Here is a 16,556-nt window from a genome sequence, read left to right as displayed (position 1 = left end):
CCCCCGTTCATGCTCTGTCTCTCTCTGTCCCAAAAATAAATGAACGTTGAAAAAAAAAAAAAAAGAAATGCATATTTCTATTATCCAATGGACTGAATGCCGCCCCAACACAAGAGCTTGGAATTTTGGCTCCGTTGGGATGGAAACGAACAGAGAGAAGATCAACAGTAAGAAACAGAGCCCTAAGAGAACAAAATATGGATAAGCCAGAAAGAAATAAACATTTTGTTAACATCGAGATTGTATTGGATAACAAAGCAAACAGCAAGTTGACTTAAAAACAAAACACACACATACAAAAACGCTTTTGTGACAAACAGCTTCTTCTTGGCACACATTACCTTTTCTCCTTCTCCTCAACGGGAAGCTTTTTTCACAAGAATATTTTGGGGTAAGTTAGAGTTTTATTAAAGTTGGTTTTATTTAAAGTATCCAGTTGCCAAAATATGCAATCTTACTTTCTGGTGAAAAACAGTTGGAAAAAATTTGGGATTCCATGAAAAACTAACGGATAAAGAGCTATTAGTATTTCTTATTTGTAGAAATATGGTGGATTCAATATTCTAAACAGTCTCTCCCTAAGGAGGGAATATTTAATAGAATAAATAGAAATATAAAAATATCTTTTATAAAGTGTCAACAGATTGGTACAGAATTAAGGAATATGAAAAACTCCCCAAATTATTTAAAACCAGGAATGCCAAATAAGTAGGCACCAAATCAACCTGTCAGTTTCTGTGGAACACTGGATATTCTCAAGTTACTTCTTTGGGAGCTAATACGAGGAAGAAATAAATGTACAGCCCATCCACCTAGGGAATCTATATCACTGCACAAAATTTTGACTTCTTCAGGATATTAAAAACAAAAACAAAAAAAGGAACATTGCCAGAAAAGATGATGTCAAGGAAACATGCCTTCTCAAACTTGGCACTAAGTTATGGGGAAATGAAGATAAATTCTTTTCTGAGAGTACATAAACATAAACTAGTCTGGTCTTCATATTTACTGTCTCCATTCAAGTTAGTTGTGTGGTCCAAGGAAACCCCAAGCACAGAATTTAATTTCTCAGTAGGATTAGTCATACTTCCAGGATACCGAGAAAAGAACACATCAATCCTTACTGAGAAACTGAACAACCCAGAATTCTAGGAATTTCCACAGAGAGGACTCCAAGAAAATGGAGGATCTCCATACACGCATAAAAATACAAACCACAAATAATAATGAAAACATATTATGAGTAAGAACTAGCAGAAGTAGACTCACAAACATCTCAGATATCAGAATTAACAATCAGAGTGAAAAGCAAGTATGTTTAAAGAAATGAGATCCTTGAAAATGAGCTGGGAACAGGAGATTTTAAAGAATGACCAAGAGATTTAAAACACAACCAAATAGAATAAGTAGGAAAAAATACAGTACATAAAATGCAAAATTCAGAATATGAGTTAAAAATCTGATTAATTTTATTTACGCTGTCTACACTAGAAATATAATTTGAAGAAAATTTCCAAAATGTATTCCAGGAGGACTGATTTATGAATACAATAAAGAAGAGACATGGAGAATAAAATGAAAAGTCTAACATTTGTCTGATTGCACTTCTAGAAGGACTTGGAAGCATGACGAAAAGATAGATAGTAGCGAAATATTTTTTGTAGTTATTAAAAAGCCAAGACTCCCAATCTAAAGCAATAAAAATAAAAATAAAACCACATCCTCACACGTTATAAATGTTGAAGAAAGACTGTAAAAAGTAGTCAGAAATGAAAGATAGTTTACAAAATAAAGGCAATTAGAATGATGGTTGAACTCTTAAGGGTATCATAGAAGGTAGAAGGCAATGAAATGATATATTTAAAGTGGGGGAGAAAAGAGAACTTATCATTCTATACCTAGATACATACTCAAGAAAAAGAGCATTCAAAACTGTTTTACAACCAGAATAAAGCCACTAAGTAAATTCTAATAAATGTTATTCAAACAGAAGGGAAATGATCCCAGATATAGAATCTGCAATATAAAAAGTAAGGCCTAGCCTCTAGCACATACCTCATTTAGCAGCATGACAGTGCAAAATGCATTGCTCAGATCTCCCTTTGAGGGCCTGTAATGAGAAGTGCAAGTCATTGACAACCAGTAGTTGTAGCATCTTCAGGATTTGTTGCTGTATTTGAATCAGACAACCCTACCCCGACAGCTCCCAATGACACAGAGAAACAGGAATACAAGAGTGTGGATATTTTGTCCAGTACAAGCCTCCTGTGATAGACAATCTTTGCTCTGGAGCTTTCTGTCAGGCTCATTGAGACTCTCAAAGCTGCACCTCTGTTGCATGCTATTCCTATCCAATCCCCATTTCTTCCCTGCCTTGTTTCATAAGTGTCAGACCTGAATTGTAGTCTAAAGGCTTTCCCTATTCCTGCTTCTTTACCCCTTTATGTCTCACAGCCATTACCAGCAATAAAATTAATGCATTTCTGGATGTCTTGGTGATGTTACTGGACACAGAACTATTTCCAAACTTAGATTTGACTGCTTGCCACTCAAAGATCAATACTGAGAGAAAAGTGAGGTGGGAAAGGAAAGGTTGCTTTATTTGGAAAGGCAGCAATCTGGGAAGATAGTAGACTAATATCTCAAAGACCATCTTCCCCATCCTGGCAAATCTAGAGTGTTTTAAAGGGAAGGCATGGGAAAAGGGAAGGGAGCTGCATGTAAGAGAAGCAGGTGCCCAGGTGGTTAGTCATAAGTTGACATGACCCTGAACAGAGTTGTGGACATCCATGGCAGCTGTTTTCGAATGTAGTCAGCCCTTATCTTCTGGTAAAGTGGCCCTTCATTCCTTAAGACTAGTAGTCTGCAAGTGTCAAAGAATGTAAGACAGTTCTGCTACAGATGAAGGGACTTAGGTCAGTAAGCAAGGAGTTCATAAGCTTGAGTCAAGTTAACCCTTAGACTAGTTGAAGTGCTGTTAGTGCTGCTTCTTAAAAGGCATAACCTAACACAATTGGTACTTGGAGTGGCCCAAGAAAGGTGGTAAAATGGGGTTTGGGAACTGGTTCAGTCACCAGCTGGGTAGTGATGAGGTTTGGGGGTAATTGGGGGTTCAGAGCTGACAGCCAAGAAAGAATTCTCGAAGACATCTTTGGTGTAAGAAGGTGATTTTATTAAAGCATGGGGACAGGACCCGTGGGCAGAAAGAGCTGCACTATGGTCGTGAAGGGTGACTGGTTATATACAGTGGAGTTATATATATATAAGAGGAAGTTTCTTAAAGGGATTTTCATATGCTAACAACTCATAGATTTCTAGAGGCCTGGCTATTATCTAGCTAAGGTTGTTTTTCCCTCTAGCAAAGCATTAACATTAAGACAGTAGGGAGTTTCTGGACATTAGGCTATTGATAAGATTGTCTTTTTCTTGTAATTGTAGTAAGATATTTGTAAACTGATAGAGGTTCTATTGGCTTAAACATTTGTTTTCTGTCCTGTCCTTAGTTCTTGGGCAGCCAGGAGTGCCTGAGGAATATCACACATATCCCTCCTGGGGAGTAGGGGGTGAATATGCTAGTTTGTGCTTTGCCCTCAGCTTGCTTTATGATCCCTCGTCAGGTAATAAGGACTTCATTCTAAGTGGCATGTGCGGCAAGGCTACTCCCTGACACAAGGCAAAAGGAAGCCCAAGTGCTAACAACAGTGGGACTATTCAACATATATAAGATAATAAGGGTAACAATACATACAAGGAAAGTAGAATTGGCTGGCTATTGCTGCTTCATTGATGAACTACACAGGGGAAATGATACACTGTAGGGCAGTTAAAAAGTTTAAAAGTAAGTGTGAGAACCATGGGGGCTGTTTAATAGTTTAGAAAGAGGCCCTTTTATTCTTCAGAAAGAGATCAGGCACAACTGAGAAACAAACACCTAATCTGACAGTCAAGGTTAGGAGGGTTCAAAGACTATTGAAAACTCATCCAACAGAGGGTCTACTATGTTAAGGATAAAGCCATGTTGGGGGGAAGTATGGCAAGAGGGTATCTAGATGGTTGGGTGTCCCTGAGGACAGTGTCTCTGTGGACACCCTGAATCAGAGCCGAGAAAGTTGGCCATCCCCTCCCTATTGAAGGCTAATGTTGACTTCATACAGCAAGATACTTAGAAGGTTTCTTCCTCACAAGGCATCTGGTGCCCACCTCAAGAAATGTCCCCATTTTGTGTTGTTGAGAGGAAGAATTTTCTATACTCTTCAAGGTCCTTCTAGGTGGACTAAGAATCAAATTGACATGAGACAGGTTAAAAAGAGAAAACCAAATTTGATAGCATACATTTGGAGAATCCACACAGATATGGGAATTCCAAGGATAGTGAAGCAACATGACACAGGAGCTAAGGAGAGGGGTAGAGTCTGATGATACAAAGGGAAGGAAGATCATTAGCAGGAAGGTGAAAGGTGATTTTTAGAAAAGAAACATTACCCTGTTATGCAGATAAGTTTCTCAGTAAAGAGGAATCTCTATTAATAGCTTTCTTCCTGGTACAGGCAGGCAGTTGAGGGGGGGTTGAGTAAAGAACTTTTCCTGACTCTGCTGGGTTTTGATTGTTTTTAACTCCAAACAGTGTTCATGCCAAACTAGCCCATCTTGGGGCTGCCTGCCCTCGGCCCCTACAGCTCTGGTTTTAAGGCTGATAACTAGGGTTAAATGCCAGCATGAGCCATCTGGGGTTATGCCAGGTTTGCTAAGAAAGGATAGAGATTAGATCACAAAGGAACCGTAAGAATTATATAGCTTTTATTAACAAGACCAAGGGGTGTATCCATTGTAATGGATTTTGAGAGTTTAACCAAGGGTGCCAGACTGGATAAATGAGAGTTTATTTACTTGAGGGCTCCTAATGGGATATGGCAAGGACCCTAAGTTTGCAGTGAGCATGCTGCTAGATGGTTCTTAGGAACCTGGGGAAGTGCTGGTCCATCTATACTGTGTGAAGGAAAAAGGTCTGAGTTGCTGAGACACGCATTGGAAAAAGGGATTAAAAGGCTCAGGGGAGTAGACTTGCTGGAATGAACATATTATATGAGGCCAGAATACTCACCACAGGATTATGCTCCACAGCAGGGTTCAGAATACACCACCATTCAACAAGCCATTAGGAATGTGCTGGAGAAAGGGACACTAGCATCTCTAAAAGGCATTTCCTTTCCTCTTCAAGTCAGGGCTAAGAGGAGGAAACATGGTCTCAGGATTTGGCTTATTAATAACACAGGCTAATGGGGGATAATAGGAGAGAGGTGGGGGCTTAAATACCACAAACCAGGGGGTCAAATTTAGCTTCATGACCAGCAAGTTTGGAGGGGCAGCTAAGGGGGCTTAGCCTTCAAGGAATTGCAGTGTCTCTACAGACAAAATAGACTAGCAGTTAGTGAGGGTGCTGCTTACTACATACAAACAAAAGAAGTCAAGAATAAAAGAGCAGGAGGCTGAAGGTGGTCATCTCATTTTAAAGTCTTATTATTTTTCTCAGTTCCTGGACCCGAATAGTTTTTAAGATCTGGAACTCACTGGCTACGGAAATGACTGGGTCCTCAGGAGGAAGGACTTTGCAAAACCATGGTAGGTACCTACTAAGGGTTCCACTAGTCCTTTCCCAACAAGATTAATGGCCATTTACTTGAAAAATGGGGAAGGGGAACACCCAGACATTTCAAGGACTTTTGGACAAAGGTTCATCGTTGACACTGATACCCACAGAACAGAATAAAGTTTCCACTGCTAGAGTGGGGCACGCAAACCCCAGCTACTAAATAGATTGCACTGACTTACAGTATATCCACTCAGTCTGTTCTATATCTGTTCTACATGCAGTCATCATTTCCCTAACCCTCAAATGTATAATCCTCAACTGACATACTTGCCAGTTGGTATAACCTTCACATTGGGTCCTTGTTCTATTGATAGGAGCTATCGTAGAGGGGAAGGCCAAGTGGAAGTCCCTGAAATACCCCCACCCCAGGTATGACAAGGAAATATAAAACAATTGCACATTCCAAAAAGGATACAAGGGCGGTGGTCTCTATTATATCTTCATTTAACTTGCCGCTCTGGCCCTAGAGAAATTGACTGGATCCTGGTAAATGACCCCCCTCCCCGCCCCTGCCCCATAGTCTACTACACCACAGACTATACAACCAACTAGGAGCACCTGCCACAGTCACTGTGCTGGATGTGGTAGCACTGCTAGCAGATTAATAAGGCTTCAAAGTACATGGTTTGAAACCATGGATTTAACAATGTTTTCTTTTTTGTCCCAATCAGAAAACTTTCATTCATATTTGCATTTTGTAAAGACAAAATTCCTTTACAGTTTTCCTCAGGGACAGTTCACAATCTGATCATCTGTCAAGTAGTCCGCAACATATCAGTTGTGTTATTGCCCGAAGGCCACCGGCTATGGCAAAGCTATGGTTATTCCAACCAACCTCCTACCTGAATCCCTACTCAGGAAGAGAGGTATATAGGAACCCTAAAAAGCTGCTTCCATTGTGTTCAGTGAATCTGCAGAGTATAAGCGTGGACTGTGACAGCAATGTAGTTTCACAGTACCTCCTCTAAAGAGAAAACCCACCATGATTTCTACCCGTGCACTTAGCTGACAGCCTCCAAGGACTGTGCTTTTGAGATCCACCACAGTGTTCAAGTCAAGAACCAGAGTTCATTCTCAATTCTCATTTCTTCTCTTCTTTGACAAGTATTGTCCCTGCTTCACAGACTAAAGACTTTACCTGACTGCTCCTCCCTCTCTCTTGCTTTTATATTTCACAGGATCATTACTTCCAATAAAGCTCTTGCGCTTCTAATTTCTTCTTGACATTTGTTTTCCCAGAGGTCTTGGAGTAATATGATCATCTACAAATCTGAAGTACCACATGCAGCACAGCCCCTGTTGCTCATTGAAGACATCCAGCACTCTCTGTTAAGGATGAACTAATTGTCAAATACTGTTATTTTCTCCTCTTTATATTCCTATCTCTTGATTTAACATTCTTAATCCAGTAACATGATTAACTTGAACTAATGAAAGAGAAAGAATCTCATGGTTATTTTTCTGTACTTTGAGAAGTATCCATCCCGGAAAAAAAATCTTTTGGACATGCCCACACCAGATTATGACTGTTTTGTTATTGATGGGTTTTATCTTAAAAGGGAAAAGTAATAATACCAGATGGACATGCAGTAACTATTCTAGATTCTCTTGTAGAACCCTATCCCTTAACAGAAGCCAAATCAGTTCAAGTGGTTGAACTTGTGGTCATACAAAAGGCAAGTTAAATTGCCAATAAATAAAACACACATACACACTGATCACTGATATGCTTTTGAAATAGTTCATTAGTAGTTCAGTCGTTCATGATTTTGAAATGCCATAGAAACACAAATGTTTTCTGCCCAAGAAGGTTGTTATCAAGATAGAGGTCTATAGTAAAGGAGATTGCAATAGCAGATCACCCTGCTAAACAAACTGTTCTAACACAAATACTCCCTTACAAAACAGATAAGTAAAGTCCGTTAAGAAGTTCAAAGAGTCCATAAACAGGAGCATAAAATTAGACCGTGAATTTTGGAAAAAAGTGGAAATCATCAAGTTTTAAAATTCATGAGGATAAGATCTGTCAAATCCAGGAAGGATGCCTAGTGTTTCCAGACAACTTCAAATCGACCTTGCTAAAATCCTCCATGATACACTTCATTACAATTTGGACAAATTGCCTCTGATACTAAATAGTAACAGGAAAACTTTTCTAAAATAAGAGAAGATATGCCCAGTTCATGCTTCACTATAATTAACATAATACTAAAAAAATAAAAAGAAAAACCTATAAAGGTGATATACACCAAAACATGAATGACAGGATTAGTTGAGCATCTCCAAATAAATTTTATAAACTTGTCTGCCTAGACAATAAATATGTAGTAGTAATACAATATTTATTTTTTGGAAGGGTTGAAACTGTAGCAATAACAATGGCATAACTTAAAAAAAGGGACTCTACAACTTCATGATTTCTACCTAGGCCATACTAATATATCTATTCTAACCACTCATAAAGAAAGATATTTTGCAGGGGCAATTATTCAAGGTTTATGAAAGACTTTATCCTTGACTCAGAAACTTCACTGCCCTTCTTAATTCCCAAGCCTCTGGAAAAGTGAGAAAATTCTTAACAGAATTTTTAACAACTGCTAGAAACCTTAAACCTTAAAATGGCATTCAATTGCAGGTCGATGCTGATGCAAAATCCTCGGAGAAAGCAGACAGTGGAATGAAGTAGACATTTCGGCCCCAAATCATCTGAACAAGCTATACAGAGTCATTAATTGCCATCCTCTCCATTGCCCAAGGATTGGGCAAACAAAGGAAAACTGGATAGACTGGAGGCTACTATGACAGAATTATTCCCAGATGCACCTCCCATGAAGGGAGATCTTGCTAAGACAGTAACCCATCTCTGAGAAATAGTTGATTCAAATCTTTCTGAAGACTCCCAGGTAAATCTAGGAATTCAGTCTTGCTGGACATGAAACCAAGAGATAAAATGCAAGTCCAATTTTAAATCTCCTTATGTTCAGTTTTTAAGGTACTACAGAGGCAGGATAGAACTGGGCAAGGGAACCTGAGCTGACTCAGAATTAAAGACAGTAAAAGCATCAAGCCATCAAGAAGTTGGTGTAAACACACCCTCTTGACAGCTATCCCCCAGCCTTGGAGTTCCTGTCTGTCTTGGCCCTGGGGATCCCATGAGGCCCAACCTGATTTATACCATCACATGCCAACCTGACTCAAGCCCTGTACAACTCTGTTCTGAGCCTTTCAGGAGAATGAAAGAACTTCAAAAGAAAAGATCTAAAGACCAAAGGCATGTGGACTAGAACTTCTCAAAACGATAAGAGGATTCTTCTCAGGATTACACTGCAATATCTGCAATTAAGAGTTTATCTGCCCTAAAGGTGAGCCTGATTGTTACTACTTCCTGGGCCAAAATACCCAAGGCATTAAGAGTCAAATAACCCTTTCTAGATATCAGCTCAAGATTTGAGGGCTTCTTTGTTTGTCCTGTAGCTCTCCCCATTAAGAATCACAAAGAACAAGTATAGGGGTCATTTTGAAATTTATTTTTATAATTGAACTTTTGATACATTTTAAAACCTAAATGTCTCCAATAATTAGAATATTCTCAATTTTTTCTTACAGCCTAGATAGTGTTAATTTTTTTCTAATCAAGTAAACTTTGACAGTATCTTTTGGTGGGTTTTGTATTGTCAGAGTTGGTTTGAAAAGTACCCAATTTTAAAAGTCTAGAAAATTTCTCAAAAAATGAACTATTTAAGAATTATATTTTACCTCTTTTTTATAAAGTGGCTAAAACAATTGGAGATCCTTCAGGTGCCTGGGTGGCTCAGTCAGTTAAGTGTCCAACTCTAGATTTTGGCTTAGGTCATAATCTCATGGTTCATGGGTTCAAGTACTGCATTGGGTTCTGTGCTGATAATGCAGAGCCTGCTTGAGATTCTCTCTCTCTCTCTCTCTCTCTCTCTCTTTTTCTCTGCCTATCCCCCACTTGTGTGTGTGCTCTCTCTCTTGAAATAAATAAATAATAAATAAACTTTAAAAATGTTAAAAAAAATAATTGAGGATTCCAAGGTAAATAACTTCATCTCTTATTAGAGGTTTGGATATACATAGAGAGAAAGGAGTACAAAACCTGTACGGCACAGACTAAAAGAGGTCTGGAATGTGCAGTGTACAAACTTGATAGCTCAACATGAGAATGGCAGACAGAAATGTATTGTCTCTAATTCAAACATTTTTGTAAACCAGGTATAGATTGAAAGTCAATATGGAAAGAACATAATTGAAACTATCTCTGTAACCAATTTCATCTTAGCTCTGGAGCCCTACTTCTGCTCAGCAGTAGAAAACGTGGTCCAATTCAATGATTATTTCCAGCCAAGTTCAAAATCATTTAATTACATTTCTGTTTATTTAAAGATCCTTTTTCAGGCTTCCTCTTTATCTTTGCTCAGAAATTATGTCCATTCAGCTGTGGGAGGGAAAAAGAGCATAACCACATCTTTCTATGCATAAGTGTTGGTGCCTTGGGATTTGGTATTTTAGCACAGACATTGACCAATAAGGACTTCATCACATGGCATCAATTTCTTCCTGCAGATGGCCCCTTACCTCCTGTGTAGCTTCCTAGTATCCATGGTCTTATAGAGATTTGGCCCACTTCCTCTACATCAGAGATTCTCCCTTGGGCCAAATATAGTCTTCATCCTGATTTTGTATGATTCAGGAACTAAGAATGATTCTTACATTTTTAAAGAGTTGTGAAAGAAAAAGGGGAAGAACAGAAGTAGGAAAAGAAAAAGGAGAGAGAGAAGAAAAAGGAAGTGTAGGGAGAGGAAGAAGGGAAAAATAAAAACGTGTGACTGAGATCACATATAGCCTGCAAAGCCTGAAATGTTTACTATATGGCCCTTTAGAGTCAAAATTTGTGAACCCCTGCTCTACATAGAGATCTCATGAGTTTCTCTTTGATGCTGTCACTTTGCTCCATCAGACAATCTTATGGAGTTAGTACTTTGGTACCCAATGATCAGGTGTTGACCACCTGGTTCATGGGGAGTTTGAGTCTTCTTGGATGCCAAGCCCAGGGCTGTGGTTAACTCAGGGTCATCTTGGCTGTCTCTAGCCTATGCAGTCTTCTTTGCCATCTCCAACCTTCTCATGCCCTGACAGTACTGGATGACTCTGAGACCTATTAGTCAACGAACTCTAAACATCAAGTTGGCATCAACTCCCTCAGCCTTATGGAAGAAACTATTATCCCAACCCCCATGGTATAGAAGTATCATTCATTTCTCTATCTCCCAAAAAATCTGTACTCCAGTATTTTAGTGTCTGAAATTACTGAAGGGTCTTTGAAAGGACAGACCCATGAAGCTGGAGCCTGAGTAGCCTCAATACTTTTCAATTCCTTGAAAATTTCTGATTATGCAAGTATATGTTGACAAAAGACAGGTATTGCCAAGTTACTCATTTATTCTTCATATCTGTGTGGAGGGGTCAGGCAATGAGGCAAACCATGTGAGGAATATCTTTAAGACTGCTATGATTATAGCAAGGGGGGAAAGAGATATTCAATATATTGTTTTTAGATATTCATTTCGTGTTACTTTAACATGTTATCTTTGGTAACTTACTTAGAAATATTGGACCTTAAAAGAAAATGAATCAATTGTCTTCTCCTTCTAATTCAGTAACACAGGAAGACATTCCAGTAAGCAGCAGGACCTCACAGCAACCTGCTACATTAATCACCCATCTTGGAAAGAAGAACACCTGGATCATTATACAAACAAGCACTTAGAAAAGGGGGTGTCAGCGTAACAAAAATCTCAAATTATTGGACACTGGCTGAGGGACTAATAGCAATTAAATAAAGTCTGGAGGCTAGAAAAATAACAACCCATGTTATACAGTGGTGAAACATTTGGTAAAATTGTCACCTGTAACACTTTGGAAGGTATGTAATATATATGCTTGATAAACTTGCGTCGCTGAGGAAACAGATTGGAACTTTAATTGCCACTGGCTATATTTTTCAACAAACAAAAACTAGATTAATTCAGGAAAGAGTTGGCTGGTTTGTAACCAACAATGAAAGGAGAGAGTGAGGATCCAGAAAGTCCTGGCTTTGTAGGATTGGGAGAGGCGCTGCTTCTCATATCCAACTGGTAATAGACAAAAATGAGAAGTCTTCTGAGCAAAAAAGGCTTATTAGGATTCAACCTTATAGAAAGAACCAAGTGAAAGGCATGCCTGAAATTTAAAACTTGTGAATGGTTTCAGCTATCTTGGAGCATAGATCTGGTTAAGGTTATAATAGCCACAACATTGTTTTAAGAGGACAAAATGTCTTGATGAGAAGAGACAAAGTCTATGATTCTCCCACCAAATCCTTGTAGGTTCAAGCTGTGCACTTGATTGAACTTATCCCAGTCTTGAAAATAATTATGGATGAGTCTATTGGCACATGCTTCTGATTGGAATCAAATAGATGAGAATCCAATTACATGTGTAGTTGTAGTTCAAGGAACCACAAGACTAAACCAAAATTTGAAACTTAAATTGATTATTTGAATTTTAAAATGACCCTTAGTCCCTAAAGCACAGGCTAAGAAAGCTCTTCACCGTCTATGGAGGATATATTCTCCTTCCCTCCTCAAAGGTAGCCAAGAAAGATAACGGAGAAGGGAGAAACTCCCCAAGGCTGAAACCAAGGACCTTGGAAAACAATGGGCTTGGAAGTTCCTCCCAGGAAGCACAACTGAACCCTAGTTAGAAACATCCCCCACCTACAGCATAAAAGACCCTCACAACACATTCCCAGGGTGATTTTAAAATTGCCATTGACTCCCAAGTGTCCCATTCTTTCCCAGTCTGAAAAATATTGTTTATCTTTTTGGTATTCCAACAATGTATATTGGTGTGTGAAAAACTAGTAACTTGTCATCTTGTTGCATAGGTTTCTAGATAATGGAGAACACACACCTGTACCTGATGTAAAGAATTGTGTTTATCACTCAAAGATCCTTGGCTTTGAGTTTGATGCACTGACTGGAAGTGAGTCTGGGGTTCTGTCTCTCAAGAAAGGTCAAACGTGTTTTGGCTACAGGACAGAAAGTGGTGACCAGCATATTTGGTGGCAACCAAATCAATGAACACTGACCTTTGTGCTCCAGAGCTGAAATATAACACCAAGACAGAGTTTGGAGATAAAGAGGAATGATGGTTTTATTACTTTGCCAGGCGAAGTAAGCTGTAGCAGGATAATGCCTTCAAAACTGCAGACCTGCCTGGGGTAAAAGGTTGAGGGGCTTTACAGGAAAATACAGGATCTGGGTGGTTTTGATAGGAATCTGGTATGTGCTGCCAACCATGTTCGCCATGTCTTCAAGGTGGTCTCAAGATGGTCAAGCACTGGCGCCAACCATCTGAGTCTCGTTACTAAGTATATACTGAGGTCAGTGAGATGTCAATATCAATACTGAGTTCCTGGAACAAAGGATTCTACAGAAAAACAAGTGAAGGGGAGGGGGAGGCTTCAAGAATGAGGAAGAGAAAAACCTGTTCACTTTAAAGTCAAATGTTGCTGAAATACTAGTGTGTCCATCTTAATTTCCACCCATCTTTGCATTTCTATAGCTGTTCAGCCAGAAAGGCAGATATTAATGTTTTTTGTTGACAATTTGTATCTCTCTTCTTTCTAGTAAAATGACAGGATTGTACTGCCAGGTCCTCTTGGAAATGGATAAGGCCACATGACCACTTCCAGCCAATGAGTTGGGAACAACAGGTGTCACTTCCAGACCAAGCATGGAATTGTTGATGCGAGACCCCCCTTCCTTCCCCCCAGAATTCTCTTACCCATTGTCTTAGCAACCAGCAATGCTTGAGGTGGTAGCTGATCCATCAGTCCCTGAGTGACTGTGACAAGCAGAACCACTCTGCTGATCCACAGTTGACATGTTCATTTCTCACTCAGGCATACTGCTTATTTTAAGCTACAAAAGTATGGGGAATGTTTCGTACTACGACATAATATAATCTGTCTTAACTGATAAAAGAACCAAGGGGGAGGGTGGAGGGCAAGGTAACGGGAGCAGTTTCCTTCTTGGTACACTATCACCAAGCAATATAAAATTATGGGCTTCTAGTTTTAGGGCCAAGACATTAAAGGTAATTAAATTTGTTCCTTCTGTTACTTGCAGGAACTGAAGCTGATAAGAAATTAATGTCTAGAATGTACAATAAAGAGACAGGAACTCCATGGAAAAAAAAGTTGTGCAAAGTAGATATCCATAGGCTATTTACATAAGAGAAAACCCAAAAGGCTAGCAAGTATATAACAAGATGCTTAACTCATTAGTAATCAAACAAATGTAGATGAAGAAAAGATATCACTTTATTTATACCTATTAGCCTGGAAATAGAAAGCTAGATGGTTGTAAAGTGTTGGAAAGAATGTGGGAATTCCCACTTGATGGGAAAGTACCAGAGGACAATTGGTCAAAACATGGTCAAATTTAGAATCTTTAATACTAGTTCTGTATGTAACAGATAAGAAATAGAATAAAATAGAATGAGATAAACTTTATGTAAGTTAATATATATATGCAGAAAAGTGCACATTTTATAAGAATATACACAAAAGTATAAACATTATATTGATTAGAATGTTGGCCAGTGACAGCAGAGGGCAATGGGAGTAAAGAATAAGGATAAGTAGAAATAATAAGAGCCTTAATGATAATGAGCTGCAAACTGATTAACAGGACCATCTGCACTAGAGAGCTCCCCCAAAATTAGTAACTGAGTTACTTTTCTTATCCCAACTGAAAGTGGGTTAATACAAAGGAGCAAATAATTTTTTCAGTATCTGTCCTATGGCCAATGATTTTAAGCCATAGAAAGATACCCCAAGAAACCCAAGATCCCTTGAGCACAAGTGAATGCCAAAGACCACAGTGGAAGCATTCCATAACCTTTAAGCAGTAGTATGCAGATAAATGTTTAACAGTTAGTTCTGGAAAGGAAGGGGAGGGGCTAGATTTGTAGGGTTTGCTGATTTCTGTGATGTAAATATTCCCATCAGAGCTAATTTCAAACTATCAATGATTTAACAAACAGATGGCAAAACTCCTGAAAATGTAACAATTGGCCCCCATGAGCTGGTAAGAGCATGTTCCGGCACACTGCCTGTAAGATTCCAGAACTGAAGCACAAGCCCCACTGATTTAAATGTAGATCTTGCCAAAGATAGCACAGGAAATAAACACTTAAAGGTTTTCTGTCCATAACCTCTCAGAAAGCAACTCATTTTACCTACAATGAATCTTTAATTTGAGCTCAGTAGAACTTCCCTCTTTGAATTTGCTATGTTTAATTGCAGAAAAACCTAAATTGCAGAAAAACCTAAAGACTTGGGAGATGTATTTTGTACACATCCTACCTATAAGGTATATTCTTACCACTTGGACGGAAGACCTTAGATCAGGTTAGGAGATTCAGTGTTACCTACTATTATACAAACATACTAATCTCTCACCTAAAGAGTCTGCTTGCCTACTCAACAGCATTAATATTCCAATCTGCTCCAATTCCAACATCCAATTTTCTTCTTGTTTCTCTTTTTGGCAGATTCTGTTTTTCAACAGAGATAGGAAAAGTTACATTATTGCTCAGAACCCAAGTTTCCTCTGCTGTTAAGCAAGGATTAAGTGAGAACAGTGTAGCCGCCTTAAAGAGCTGTTATGAAGATTAGATATGGGAGTATCAATAGAGTTTCTGGCACATGGTACCTGCTTGCACATTAGTTTCCTTTTCTTCTTGGTTACCTCATCCTAACCCAGTTTTGCAGACTGAAAGACAACAACAAAACAAGAGCAAAATTCACTTCTGACCTAAGTTTCTTCTTGCTAATAGCCAGTTTATTCCTCAAGGGCATTTTTGACATCCATCTTAGCAAAATCTGACATTTATCATTTAACTTCAGCTCCCAAACTCTCATTTCATCAAACACATGGTGGCCTTTCCAGCCATCAGGAAATCATTCCAGAATCTATTTCTCCAGGCTTCACTCTACAGGCTCAAATGATTGAAACCTATAATATTCCTCATGAAAGAGTAGGAACCTTTGATTTAGTTAGGTTCTCAACCAGGCAAGTACTGTAGCAGAGGGTGCATCTTGGAAACATGGGAACATGTATGGTTGTGTGATGACTGGGGACAGAGACATGGGGGCTCAGGCATTTAGTGGTTGGAGCCAAGGATATAAGATATTATAAAACACACAAGACAATCCCACACAAGATGTTATCTTCCTAAACAATTTTTTAATATCCCAGGTGCTAAACCCACTACAAGTATAAACTAATGGTACTTTATTAATGAGATACTGACAAGATTTTATGTACATTTGTAACACAAGTCAACATAATTTAAAAGAAGGATGTTATAAAGAGAAAAGCTTAAATCAGGTAAAGACTATGTTAAAACAATTGAATAAGTTACTTTTTATTTTCTATCTACTAACACTGTACAGCATTTTCAAATGCATATTAGTTAAAAAGGGTTTCATATTATAGAAGTACAGTTCCTGCAAAAATGACAAGGCAGATTGCAAATATATAATAGCTTTAGGACTCCTTCTAAGACACTTAATGCCAAATATTATTAAAATAGAGGAACTCATGGGGATCTCACATTTCATTATAAAAATGTTTTTAAAATTTCACATTCTTACCATCTTATGTTATTTTTTGTAGTACAAAGATAAAGCATTGAAATTATTTTGGGGTTTTCCTGCTTTCAGCTCTCACCACAGTTCTGTCCCTAATGGTTCATCATACAATTTCTCGATAACCTCTTATTTTAAGGCTTCTTTCCAATCTATTCTGCAATCCTTATTGCTTATTGAAGAATA

General features: G+C 38.5%; 2 long non-coding RNA genes across 5 annotated transcripts in view; one reads left to right on the top strand and one right to left on the bottom strand.

Moving 5' to 3' along the window:
- The window catches only part of LOC122230462, a 31,243-nt gene extending 24,373 nt beyond the window's left edge, over positions 1 to 6,870 (bottom strand). For both annotated transcript variants that reach the window (XR_006207422.1, XR_006207423.1), the window contains exons 1-3: positions 6,789 to 6,870; positions 5,102 to 5,224; positions 2,056 to 2,110 (exon numbers count right to left, since the gene is read on the bottom strand). This is a non-coding gene — a long non-coding RNA (uncharacterized LOC122230462). The remainder of the gene's footprint in view (positions 1 to 2,055; positions 2,111 to 5,101; positions 5,225 to 6,788) is intronic.
- On the top strand, positions 157 to 11,549 carry LOC122230461. Of its 3 annotated transcripts, XR_006207420.1 has the most exons (6): positions 157 to 391; positions 5,531 to 5,619; positions 6,890 to 6,978; positions 8,286 to 8,553; positions 8,635 to 9,012; positions 11,329 to 11,549. It is a non-coding gene; the product is annotated as an uncharacterized LOC122230461 (long non-coding RNA). The 3 variants fall into 3 exon arrangements; XR_006207419.1 differs by having other exon boundaries at positions 8,286 to 9,012; XR_006207421.1 differs by lacking the exon at positions 6,890 to 6,978 and having other exon boundaries at positions 8,286 to 9,012.
- The last annotated feature ends 5,007 nt before the right edge of the window (positions 11,550 to 16,556 follow it).

This window comes from Panthera tigris, chromosome C2 (assembly GCF_018350195.1).
Source record: "Panthera tigris isolate Pti1 chromosome C2, P.tigris_Pti1_mat1.1, whole genome shotgun sequence".
NCBI lineage: Eukaryota > Metazoa > Chordata > Mammalia > Carnivora > Felidae > Panthera > Panthera tigris.
This window is presented reverse-complemented; position numbering and strand designations above follow the sequence as displayed.